The 13,623-nt window shown below is 33.6% G+C and overlaps 1 protein-coding gene across 5 annotated transcripts in view; it reads right to left on the reverse strand.

Moving 5' to 3' along the window:
* NOVA1 (NOVA alternative splicing regulator 1) overlaps positions 1-13,623 on the reverse strand; it is a 142,312-nt gene that overhangs the window by 94,968 nt on the left and 33,721 nt on the right. The gene's annotated exons all lie outside the window — the stretch shown is intronic.

Here is a 13,623-nt window from a genome sequence, read left to right on the forward strand (position 1 = left end):
CAGCAAGATCTGAGACAACAGTAACAACTACTGGGCAAAAAAGCAAAAGTATTCTAGATAGTACCAGAGAACTTATAGGGAATGGATCAAGCACAAGTTTCATGGTTTATCCCAGATAAACCTAGATAAAATCTTAAAATTAAGGGACAGAATCCTATCTATTTATCTACCTCTTCCATGTTACATTACTATGATTAAGACAAGCTTGTTCCAACTCACATCTTCATTTCTGTAAATATCAGACCCAGACTGAATCAATTTAGCTCAAAATATGTGATGATTTAAACATCTAAACCAAGTATTTTCCCTCAAGGGCCAAAGGTGGAAAGGTAAGGTAGAGTGATATACCTAAATAAAAATGCTAACATTTAATTTTTCATGTAATTTTCAAAAAATAAGAAATAATGCACTTATTAATTAGGCCTTTAGTATTAAAATGCATTTTAACATAGATTCAACACACTAGCTAATCACAGAGCTTCTAAACAGAGACCATTAACATATTGCTATCAAATCAAAATTAATTCTCAGAAATTATCACTGGCCAAGGCAAAGGGAAGTGTACCTTCAACATACCAAAGATTTAATAGCTGAAAGTGCCATGAGTCAACCAAAGAAGGTAGGACTTGTTACAACCTCTGTCACCACTCCAGAATCTACACAGAAAATACAGATTGCTTCAGAAGGACAGTCAGACAAGGGGCAGTGTGTGGGGAGGGAACAGAAAAGAGAGCTACTCGACAAAACCATCAGTACTATATCCTCCTCTTCCTGCAGAGATACTAGGAATTATCTTGCACAGGTCTGCTATAGCTGTCCTCTTCTATGAAATAGCAGTTCTACTGTCACAGCCACCTTGGCTATAGGAAGATTTCATCTTTATGTCTTGATTTTCTACTTTTTCCTTCAGCCATTTAACAAAACAGTAGCATCTAATCAACAACAAGGTAATAACACAATATTGTTATTGCCAGAACAACTTTTGCATTTAATTAATTATCTGCCTCTAAAGGAAATAGATTATTTTCTTGTTTTAAGCTATCAGTTTCTGAGCGTCTCCAGTGGGATTCAATAGCAAGTTTCTTCAAATGGCTTTGCACCTGTAGTATATTCACTTTATAAGTAAGCATACAACATCTACCCCTGAGGATTAAAACTTTGAACCTAATTTTTGAAGTGATCTGATACTATACAGACAGTAAGAGGGGCTTTGCCACCATTTAATTGCTAGACTGGACAATTTGTTCTGCAGAACCAATACTGATCAAACTAGAGTTTTGATACATGATTTAACTAAAAATTTACTTTTAATTTTATGACTTGTCTTGCAACATCTTTGTTTTGTACATTCATTTTCAGAATGGAAACTCTGATGCAATAGTTGCGTCCTCATTGCCAAAAAAACTATCAATTATCTTGAAAGCATGAACCAATAACATGCTAGGTTTTATAATTACTGAAGACTTCTTTTAGAGGTATATCTACAGAGTGTTACAAGCCATCTATTGGGGATGGAAATTACACATGAAGAAAACATTAACCTGTGCTTTTGTACATACTAAACATGCATATTTTAACCAAAAACATAAAGCAAATGTGTAAGAGAATTTCATCCGGTAATTTAAAGATTCATGAACCTCCTATGTATGTGTAATTTTTTAAAAATGGGAAAAGAGGTAAAACCAAGATTTTACTTTTATATTGGAGTCTGTCATTACTAAATGCGTCATCGTATGCTAATGTTTATAATGTTGAAAAATTATTAACTATTTGAGGAAAAAAACCCCATTAATATAAGTTCATAAAATGAGCCACTACAACAGCAAAGATTTATGTATCATAGGAAAGATATGGATCTGATCAATATAATAAATCTAACTCTAAATCCAAAGGATTTGGATTCATCTACGAGGGAGACTGTGAAAAGCTGCTTACTGGAAGAAGTTGGATAAGTGTAAAGGAAAAGGTATATTATCAATAATTATTGAAAGTGCAAAATTATAAACCCAGCATGCTACCACTTGTAACTACACACATATACATAATAGTCCTCTGTGAAATCAAACTAAAAATCACAGCAAAGGCATGATGATCTTTTTTCATTGATTTCATATAAGCATTTTTCTATGCTGCTTATACAGAAAATATTTAATTAACATGAGACCAAAACAGATGAATCCAATGACACTGCAAGATCAAACTTAGAAACAAGGACAAACAAATGGGTCCAAGATATTATTCAAGTGACTTTCATATACAATGGATATCTTTTGACTTGAAACCTATTTTTTGAAGTGGTCAATAAAATGCCATGAATATCCTCTATCCTAAAGTGCTTCCATTAAATCAGGGTCTCAGCCCACTGTCTCCTTTCACTAGGTCAAGATTTTGAACATGGGGTGTGGGGAGAGTATGAGGGGAGAAACTATTGTTCTTAGTCATATTTATTCCCACATGCAAGTCATATTATCTGGAAAAAAGAAAATTCCACCAAATTATGTGGGGCTTTCTGTTTAAGTGTATTTTTATCTTCTTAGCAACAAAATGATCATAATTGCCAGGTAAAATCCCAAACTTTGGGCAATCCCAAAGCTGTCATTGCTTTATTAACGCTGCAGACCACACTCAGTGCAAGATGATGCTGCCACAAGTGTAAAACTCTGGCTCCTACTGACAGCACATGAAAGGTTTTCAGTAGTCAAACAAGGATGGGTTATAAATGCAGTTATGCAAAATCAGTTATCTTAATGACATCAAAAATAGCAGATAAAAATTGAGAAAAATTCAATTGCATGAACCTTACTGAACAAGGTGAGCTGTATCATACGTTAAAATGATGTAAGATATTTAAAATGGCACCTATTTGTGGTGTTTAAGTAAAACTAATATCAAATGTATAAAATAACTTCAATATTTATTTACAATTTCAGGCTATTCTTTTTACAGAAAAATACACTAATTTTTTATGTGAAGAGTTTTTTTGAAAGGGAAATATATTAACTGATTTTTCAATCTTGAGTCTTTACAATTCATATTGAATATGCTCATATTCAAATATTAAAAATATATGCAACTGATGCAAGTACAATAGCAAATCAAAACTCTCAGTTCCTGAAATGCTATGACGTTTAACTCCTTAAAAGTGTCTTACAGATTATTCTCTAATCTTGGGATTTGATGAATAGTTCACAGAAAACAAGCTAAAAATATGTCAGTGTGAAAAGGCAGGGTTGCCAGTTTTTTCATGGTCCCAGAAAATGTAGAAGTTGGCAGGATCACCTCAGCTCCACTGTGTTCCTGAAAAATATAAAATATCAGTGTCCACTGGATCATTGGGTCCTTTGCACTCTGGCACTACTTATGAAAATGAGTTTGCTGATGACCATAATGGTGTTTTAAATACGGAGTAAAACAAATTTGTCAGTAGGTGTGACAATTCAGTTTTTATGTTTTGTTCCCTAAATACATATTAATTATAGGTAAAAAATGCTTTCCATGATGACAAACAAATTAGGATCTCACCTCTGGGCATTATTACTTACAGAAATATAAGTAAAAATGAATTGAATTTATATTTTAAAAAGTATGTGGAGACTGTATAGACTTATTTTAATCCATTTTTATCTAATGAAATTACATTTCATTAATTAATATTTTAATTGCTTATCTCACATATATACTAGTAACACCTAACTGGAACTAAGATTGGGAGCCTGCAACAGGCTCATAAAACCTCCCCCCACCACAATGTAGTCAGTCGTGTGATGGTGGCAAATAAGAAATGAAGTACTGGCACTTCACTACTAGTATCTCTATATGTTAAGTAACCAGGACTTCAAAACATCCATGGAAAACTCTCAGTGGAATTTGGAAATGAAACCACTAGAAGTCCTGCTGGACATGCTGTCTTACACCTGGAATCTTAACTGGAATTTATCAGTGCTATACAAGTCAAAGATTTCACCAGTAAAATTTGGCTTAGAAAGGAGGCTCTGTAATAAAAATATGAAATCAAATAAAAATACAAGTGAATAATTCTAAACAGCAAAGTCAGAATATTTATCATTCTGTACCTGCTCAGCTACTGTCATCAAAGCAACAAAAGTGCTTCTGTATGCAGAAGTACAAGGATTCAATAAACTTGTTATGTAATAGCAGTTTGCTAAGGAACTCCATCAATATTTTATCTACTCAAAACTGGCCAAATTCTGTTGTGTCATGAAATGAATTTACCTGGACAGTTTTTTTAAACTAGTATTTAAAATCTGTAAAATACTGCACTGCTCAATAAAACATGGATGTAATGTTATAGCAAGTAAAAGTACAAATTTAAAACATTTTAAAAAATTTAAAAGGCCCACAGTGTTGTGCCTGAACAACAGAAAAAAGCAGGTAGAAATACAAGAAATGTGCTAATCCAACCTTTTCCAAGTTCAACAGAGATATGACAATGCCACAAATTTCTCAACATGCCAAGTGAATTCCAGAATGGGCATATTATTTTTTCACTTCCTTTTCCAGTACCTGTCAAAATAGTGCCAGCAGGTAGGTAACAAAAATGTAAATCAGAGGCTGCAAAACTAATTCACAGTCCACTGTGCAGCTTTTGGTTTACCAAGTAAAACCTGGTATGCTAGCAGCAAAAAAGGTTGCACTATATGGAAGAGATGCTAAAATTTGTGAAAGTCTTTCAGCTTTGAAAGGAAAAAGAGCACAACTCCTAAGTCCCCAACACAACAGAAGAAATTACTAATCATAAACCCAAAAGATTTAAGAATGAGATGATTATCCATTTTAATTCTACTTGGTATGGAAAGCAATTGAGTTTGATTTTTCAACTGCCACAGGCACCAAACTGCATGAAATCTTCACCCCTTACTACACTAATAACTAACATGTCAAAAGACTAACTGTTCTACCCCATAAAATAATCAGGGCAATTTAATAGCTTGAAGGGTTAAAGTAGGTAGAAAACTCTTAAGAATGCTCTTCTGCAAGAACTTCTCAGGAAAAAAAATGCAACCAACATTTCAACTGAGCAAACAGTGAGTTTTAAATCAAAAAGAGAGAACTTTACAACATGGATATTAATTATTAGATTTCCAAATTTACTCAGCCCACAGCCTTCACTTTCAGCAAATGATAGATAACTCACTAAAACCTGACTGAATTACCCTCCCAGACTATTTCCATCTACTGTTAAAGAGCTCCAGGTTCCTCCTCATTCTTTGACCCAAGTATCAAGGTCCAGGCCAACTGGGTCCAGGTGGCTCCTCTGGAACAGGGTGGGATTGGACAAGATGATCTTCAGAGGTTCCTTACAACCTCAGTTACTCTGTGAAGTAAAAACTTAATGCCTATGTTTTTCAATTTTGCATTTTCTTTTTAATTTAGCTTGGGGAGCAGCAAAGAAAATATTGTAGAATATTTACGTAGAAGTACATAGAATTTAAATTGACTAAAATAGAAGAGGGTAAGCAACAAATTGGTGAAGTAAACATGAAAAATGTTACCTAAATAAAACAAACTAAAAATTACCATGTACCCTTGTGAAAGAACAATTTCTAAATATCATTTCAGCAAAAATATTATCTTTGCTTTTTCTGTGTTTTTATTTTTTTCAAAATGGAAAATAAGTGACATTAACATGTCTCAAAAACCTTTTCAGTTGGTATAAGAAAAGCAAAAAGGTATCTCAAAATGGTCAAGAAATAAAGATTTTCAAAAGAAAGGCTGTGCAATTAATTTCTGTAGCAATCTAAAACTAAGAAAAATCCTCCCAAGACTTTGACAAAGAAACAGAAGCATTCTTCATGATGTGGTACAGCTTCATCCTATAGCAGCCAAAACAATTTTTAATTCCAGATATTACAGAAAATGTTCTGTCTTCCTATTCTTTCCTCTCCTACTCAAACTTGTGGTTTAATACAAAAAATTTTGTTTGGAAATCACGTGGTGTGATATATATCACGTTAAGATACCCATCAGCATTTCTATTTTTGTATGCAAATGAGCTAGTTCACCACCAAATGTCTGATCACTCACCTATCAATCATGTTTTGTTAAGAAAGGCAAGAAAGTCAAATGCTTCTCTAGAAAGTCATGACATACTGAAACACTGAAATTCTACTAGACTATTTTCAGAAGAATATTTATCAGTAAAATCTTTATATGGCACCTTTACTCGCAGCATATTTTGTAATTGTTGCATCTGAAACCCAAAGATATTATGACTGCAGATGTACAGTCAGTCACAGGCAGGAGAAACTGTACTGAAGACTAGACTGAAAGAATAGAAAGATTTTAGTACTACAAAATTGTACATAGAAACAGAGCACAAGCCGCCTTACTGGTTACAATCACAACGAAATGTTTTCAGCTATCCCTTCTTGACCTCCTTCATACAACAAAATATTTAACTACATTAAACATATGATATGTCCATATCTGTTATTTGGTAGATAAAGTAGTACACCTTGTTTTCAAATCTGACAGACAGGAAGGAGTGGGGTAAAGAATGCATCCAATTACAACTGCAACTCTGGAATTGTCCGAAGCTCTTTTTTAAAATGTATTTCCATTTCAGGTACTTAGCAATGAAATAACACTTCGTAACTCATTGAATACCCACAACAATTTTTCAGGGTTCTCAAATCATTCACTTGCTGAAAAATTGTTTGCACCACACAAGACACCCAAGTACATTGCACAGCTACAAAAGGGATATAGAACACTCTACTGTCCCATATGGCAAAACAGACTGACTTCCTACTAAAAGGCACAAAACTATTTCCTTCATAGGGCACACACCAGCACAGTAATAAAAGATGTGTGGGAAAGAGGAAGCTTGAGAAAGTTTTTCACTGCCCATAGACAACACCTCATATCTACCAGGTAACGTTTCTCAAGACCCCTGTTCTTTCCACAACTTTTAAATATATGTAACTTTTATGTAGTTTCAAAACTAGTCATGACAACAAAGCACTTGTCAAGCCTGCCTTTGCCAGAGTAAAACTAAATGCATGATCATCGAGCAGCTAGAACCAAAATACAACTGGTTCAGAGAGTCTCAGATACAAGCTCAGGCTATGAGAAACTGCAATGGGAAAAGGCTGCTTGTAAAAATAATACTGAATTCAGAAGTACATCTCTGGTTGAAGGACTAGAAAACAGTGGATACTCCACATACTTGGGAAATTGCTCTGCTGACTTAATTCACTAAAACCAAACTGACAGCCCAAAATGCGAAAACCAAACCTATATTCTAAACTTCTAGTGACCAAATATTTACATCTATAATCTAATAATTTTGGGTTTAGTTGCTTCTAGGCTCAGTAGCACACAGTGATAAACAAGACAAGAACCTTTCTGCTGTCATCCTCTGAGATTCTGCAAAATAACTTAAACTTGTATTTTAAAACCTCTGCTGAAGTTTTGTGAAAGAAAAAGAAAACCCAGATTAAACAGAAATTAAATTGCTTTAACTTAAGGATCTCACCTTGAGAATTTAAGGACCTCTTCTAGAGATTCTGCAGAGACTTTAAGACTTGCGCTCTGAATGCATCTTTTGCAAAACAAGTATCAGATTATACTGATTCTGTTGAAGCCTCCAATTAGCAAAATGAATTATATATTTTAAAAGTTGATCCCAAAAAATACCAACAAGCCAGTCAACCCTTTTTCTGATTACTGTGTAGAAAACAATTTTGGATTTTCGGAGGCAAAGGATCGAATTGTAAGAGTTGGAGTCAGGTGCCCAAAGTGGACTCTGACAAATCCGATTTAAAATAAAGGCGGCCTTGGAATAGTGAGGACAAATCATAAAAGATCATCATAATTTGAAACAGATAGTTCTCATGCTCAAGAAATATCTAAATAATGTTAAGAGCTTCTACACTTCACAGCATTTTCTATGCAACAAACGTTTCTTGACTTTGTGTTCTACTGACCTGCCATACATACACAAAACTGTGGGTGGGAGATGACTTATCAATACAATCTTTATATGGCACCACTACTTACAACATACTTTATAATTGTTTTATTGAGGGTTAATAATCAAAGAAAAGCATCACATATCTCCAAGACATTCTCTGTATCTTTGAAATACTCTAAACAATCTGTTCTCATCAACACGCAAATGTAGATATCTGAGGGGAAAAACTGCCAAAGGGATAGCTTGTCTGTAGCAGAAAAAATTGAAAATGTTTTTTTGTCATGCTAGGAAATGATCCAGTGATTAACTACCATAAATGTTTAGGGGGGTTGGAAGAAACCAAACCAAAAAGAAAACAAACAAACAAAAAAAACAAACACAAAAAACCCTAAAACAAAACAAAAAACCCACTAACCAAAAAAAAAAAAAAATCCACTAAAACACCAAACATAAAGAACCCCCAACACTTCCACTACAAATGCAAATAATTTTAGGATAATTCCTTACATTTTCATTATAATTTAGGGCTTACTGGCCCTAAAATCAAATTACAGTAGATACAAGCCTTCTCGTCTGCTGCATTGATGGTAATGCAGGGAGGGAGGCCAAGATATATAAGATGAAGAGGTTATCTTAATTAATTAATTAATTAATCTTTTATTATACTATGTAGAGGTAGATAAATTCACCACAGTTCTAAATAGGAAAAGACAAATACATACAGACAAAATGAAAATGAGAAAAGTTAATGCTGATAACTTTGAATAGACTTTTAGTATTTTTATATACTGCTTGATTGTGATATGACTTATTAATAAGTGTATAGAAGATTCTTCTGTTAACTAATGTTAAAAGAGGAACACAAAAGGACTTGCAAAAATATTGAAGGAACAATCTGACTTTTGGCCACCCACAAATGAGCTGTTTTCCTATTCTAGAAAGTATAATCTAGAAATAAAAAACAAGCGAGATAAAATAGTTTTGCATCACTGACACTTCTAACCTGTAAATCAGACATGTTGCTAACGGTTAAAATCTAGCACACGGGCTATGCCAGATATAAATCTAGCTGTGTAACTAGCTACACTTGCTTTTAACACATACAGGAGGCATTTCCAGTTGCTAGGATATTATGTAGTATATTAAGTTACATGTAAACATCCTCACAGAGTTGATACACAGAGCTTGTCATAACATTCAGCGAGAGTAAAAGCTCTGAACATACCACTATGTTCAGAAAATCGTTCTGTGTAAGAATTTGATTTAGTCCATAACCACTTTTAGAACCTCCAAATGTGAAAGAAAAAAAACAAACCAAACAAACCACTAAACCAAACAACAAAATCAGTCTGTGTTTAAAAGAAAGCATTAGATAAGAGAGCCTCCCACTTAGGCAGACAGTGATTTTCCTTTTACTTCCCCTCTGTTGATGACTGTCCTTTGTATGACTTTTCCCTGAAGATGTAACACAGATACAAATCTGTCACCACAATTAAATCAGAAACTGATCACCTGACTTTCTACTGAAGACCAGTACAGATTAGTTTCAATTCATCTTATCCATTTCTGAAAACACTTATAGTTTCTCATAGTAATATCTAGGTTTCCTTGACTAGGTAAGATATATTTAGACTCCTCTCATACACAAAACCTAAACCCTACAAGATTATTTCTCCATTTTTTAATTCATTTTCAGGGGCTTAAATTTTAAGACTGTCTTGTTTCACCACCTCGTCAAGTGACTAAGACCCACAAATTATGTTCTAATTACTTGAATTAAAAACTTGTGTTTCTCTATAACCTGTACTAGAAACAGCAAGAAGGCTCTGGAAATTCCCATGAAGCATGATGCTCTGATTATTAGTATATAAAAATCAGATTATATATATTAGTTAGATCCTCTGATTATTCAGCCTCAATCCATTTATTTTGTTTAAACTCAACAAATGGAAGTAACATATCTACAGAAACCTGAGACACTCAGGGATGAACTGAGCTCCTAAACCAACCATCTATCCAGGCATATCTCATTTTCCCTTAAGGGTTAGGCCAGATGCTCACTCTAATTAGTCCATTTTCCAGCCTCCATGGGACAATTTCCCTCAAAGGACAAATGGGACTATGACCAATGCCATCAGGTTTCCCACTGCATATAATCAAGTAACCAAAACTCCAAAATGCTTTCTGGGTTGTACATCTTACACATTGCTGTGTCACTTACACACAAACATACTGCTTCACTAGAACATAAAGTTGCAAAAGCAGGACAGTACATATCAATCTGCTTAAATCTAGGTCATTAAGAGTTGAGTATACTTTCTAGTAATTGATGAATGCCATTTGACCCTTTTGATGCAAGTGTCTAGGCAATACACTACAACAGTAAAGATGAAGAATTATTATGTTCCAAGCCATTAATCAGCACCTACAGAACCTCTTAATTTGATAGTTGCACTCAACCTTACCAATATATGAAAGCAACAACATAAAAGTTCTACATTAGATTACTTCTGTTCACAAACTGAATTTCTATTTTACCTGGATTTACCCTACAGTGGAGTACAAACCTGAAACATAAAACTCCATAAAAACACAAACATCTTCACAAGTCCTCATTGTTCAGTATGAATAGAATCTCCCAGAATGGTTACAGTCCAATAATCAAGTTGACTAAATAGGCAGCTTTCTTGAACTTCATAAGAAAATACAGGACATGTCTACCACAGGGTGACAACAAATCCATGAATGCTATATATAGAAGACACCATCTCAATTATTCAAGGGGTAAGCAACTTACCTGTGTGATGTAATGACAGAGTATGAGGAGTCATTAAAATGTTACTAAAAGGCTGGTTTTCAAGTGAGAGGAAGAGAAATAACAGCTTACCTGAAAAGTGAAAAATATACAAATGCAGGTAGATTCAATGGAAATAACCCTTGTGCAAGTCTAGCAGGAAAAAAAACCCAAAAAAAACCCCAGAAACCCAACCCACATATTTAGCTGCTTTTATATGCCCACTTCTAAAACCGATTTCTTATTGAACATCATTCAGTAAATTCAGCTGAAAACGAAATTATATCGGACTAGGAACTTCAATTGGCATAAAATTTAGAAAAATGTGCTTTAGTATGGCTGTAGCCATTGAAGGAAAGTAATTATTGTTGATATTAATACATAAAACACTTGGGTTGATAGTCAAATATCTTTACAATTTAATCAAATATCCATTCTAATTACATTAACACCATTACATTGCACTCACACATTAAAAACGTAGTTTGATACATTTTCATTCACATGCACTCACATGAAAAAGAATATTCAAAACCAAGTGTAACATCTTTTTTATTTTATTACAGAAAAAAGTAGTATTTATATAAAAGATATTTACCTTTCTCTAATGGATTATTTTTCAAAAATTATAGTGACCAAATAAAAAATGTATCTTTATTACAGTAAATCTTTAAATGAAAGACAAATTGTCTGTTCAATTGCTATTCCAACTCCAACACTCATTCATACAAGTTCATGAACCAATCAATACTTCCTTTGTTCTATACATGTATATAATACTTTCTGAATACACTGTTTTATCACCTAATTTAAAAATAAAAAGTCTAAGGCATTTAATCAGGGGCAGTATGATGCAAATTGCCATAGCTTTACACCTTCATTTGCCTATTTACGTTGAACTCTTGCTTAGTCCATAAAGAACAGTCACACAAATTATAAACAAATTAAATTGTAAAGAAACCTAAAACAAATTTTAAGTTACATGGCATTTACTCCAATGAGAGTTTCTGATAAGGAAGTGAAAAGCTGTCAAGTTCTAAGGAAAATTTATTTTATCAAACCTTACTAACTTTGGTTCAAATAGGCAAGAGCTACAGTTCTAAAGCACCAAAAGACAACGTAATGGTTTTACAACTGACTTGAACAATGGAATATCCAGTACAAGTGCCAACATAATAAAGGAAAAAGCTACTTCTGTTTTTCCCAACACGTATATCAGTCACTAATCAAAAGAAACTGCTAAGGTATTTGGCTTGCCTACCTCCTGTTGTTCAGTGAAATATAACAATTACGAAGAAAATTTCAATATTCTGTCTGCAGAGCCAGTTATCTATCAACAAGGCATAAAAGATCCTGGTGGTTTTTATGTTCTACCACTTTAAAACACTGTCAGACTTATGACAGAGTAGTGGCAAAAAACCCCAAACATTTCCAAAGAACAAAGAGCTTTGATTTCAGGTACTCAGATCAATCAAGATGGTTATAGTATGTTAGAGCAGAGCCCTCAAAGTTATTACCACCACCAGCAGCATTAATAGAAACAGCCTTCGGGATATAAATATTGTGGAAGGCACTTTTTTTGAAGGGATATGAATCACGACATGAAAAGTTTTGAAAATAATTTAAAAATCAAAACCATAAATTCTTAGTCCACAAAAAAAATAAATTAAATTAACCATATTTCTTTAGCTATTTAGCTATATTTAGATGCTATTTTCTGACCCACTACTCTACAGGAGTAAGCTTACTGGCAAAGCACTTTCAGATAGAACATCTTGCCTGATTTGTTACAAAGTTGAAAGTTATGCACATCCAAAGAAAGTAAATTGCAAAATGTTTCTCTTAAAAAACCCATTTATTTTATTCTTCCTAATGACACAGAGCAGGCAAGAGGGAAAGTAACAGGAAAGTATTTTCAAGGGTGAGAAGGCAGAAGTTGGGGAAAGAACAAAGGGAAGACCCTGTTCTTTGAGCATCTGATTTGACTTCTTAATATCTATTTTACATAAGTGTTTAGCATTCATCATTTTAAGTTGTTAATGAAAGCCACGGTTTGAATATATTTTGTGTTACATGATACTAAATACTAAATCCTTTAAAAAATGATTTTGCAAATAACACAAACATCACACTGAAAATTAACAGATACTTTTGATGTGAATCCCTCTGTGCCTAATTTTTCTATCTATTAAATGATAATATTAATGCTTCAACCCTACCGAGTGATTCAAATTGTGTTTGTAGCTCAAACACTCCATGAGGACCAAGAGGAGATGAGCAATCCCGTTTTCAAGAACAAAAATGACATGAAGTATCATGAAGTCAGTAATTCATGCAGCTGCTTGCTTATTAGTGCTGAAACAGTGTATATTGACTAGGTGATCATCAGATGACCAAAGATCATTTTTTATCTGAAGATTCTGGGATCCTGTGCTTGTAACAGTACATGTTCAACCATTCAATGCACTTTTCATTAAGATTGTATGAGTGCAGTAGTGTTGAGATTTCCTAATTTCAAAGTTCTGGTTATGCAGCTTTCCTAGACACTTATAATATGTTCTCCTTTTATCTTTCTTTGAGACAAACACTGGTAGAATTCTGTGCACAGGCATCTATCCAAAAAAACATAAATGTGGTAAGCCAGGACTCAAGTTACACAATACTCACTGCTTTCAACAAACAATGAGAAATTGTGTCTCTTACAAGAAGTGAAAATTTATTTCTGCTCTATTTCTAGAAAATAACTTCTTAGAAGTTTGGTTTGCATTTCTAAACATGAAAATAAGTTGTCCCTTTAACAGAAAATTCTAAGCTCTGTTCTTTGCTTTTTTAATATATCCAGACCACAGTGAATATTCTGGTAATAGTCTCAAAAAATAATTTTTTTCATCAG

The sequence above is a fragment of the Pseudopodoces humilis genome, chromosome 7, assembly GCF_049639895.1.
Source record: "Pseudopodoces humilis isolate 2021_Gansu_Grassland_sample_001 chromosome 7, ASM4963989v1, whole genome shotgun sequence".
Classification (NCBI taxonomy): domain Eukaryota; kingdom Metazoa; phylum Chordata; class Aves; order Passeriformes; family Paridae; genus Pseudopodoces; species Pseudopodoces humilis.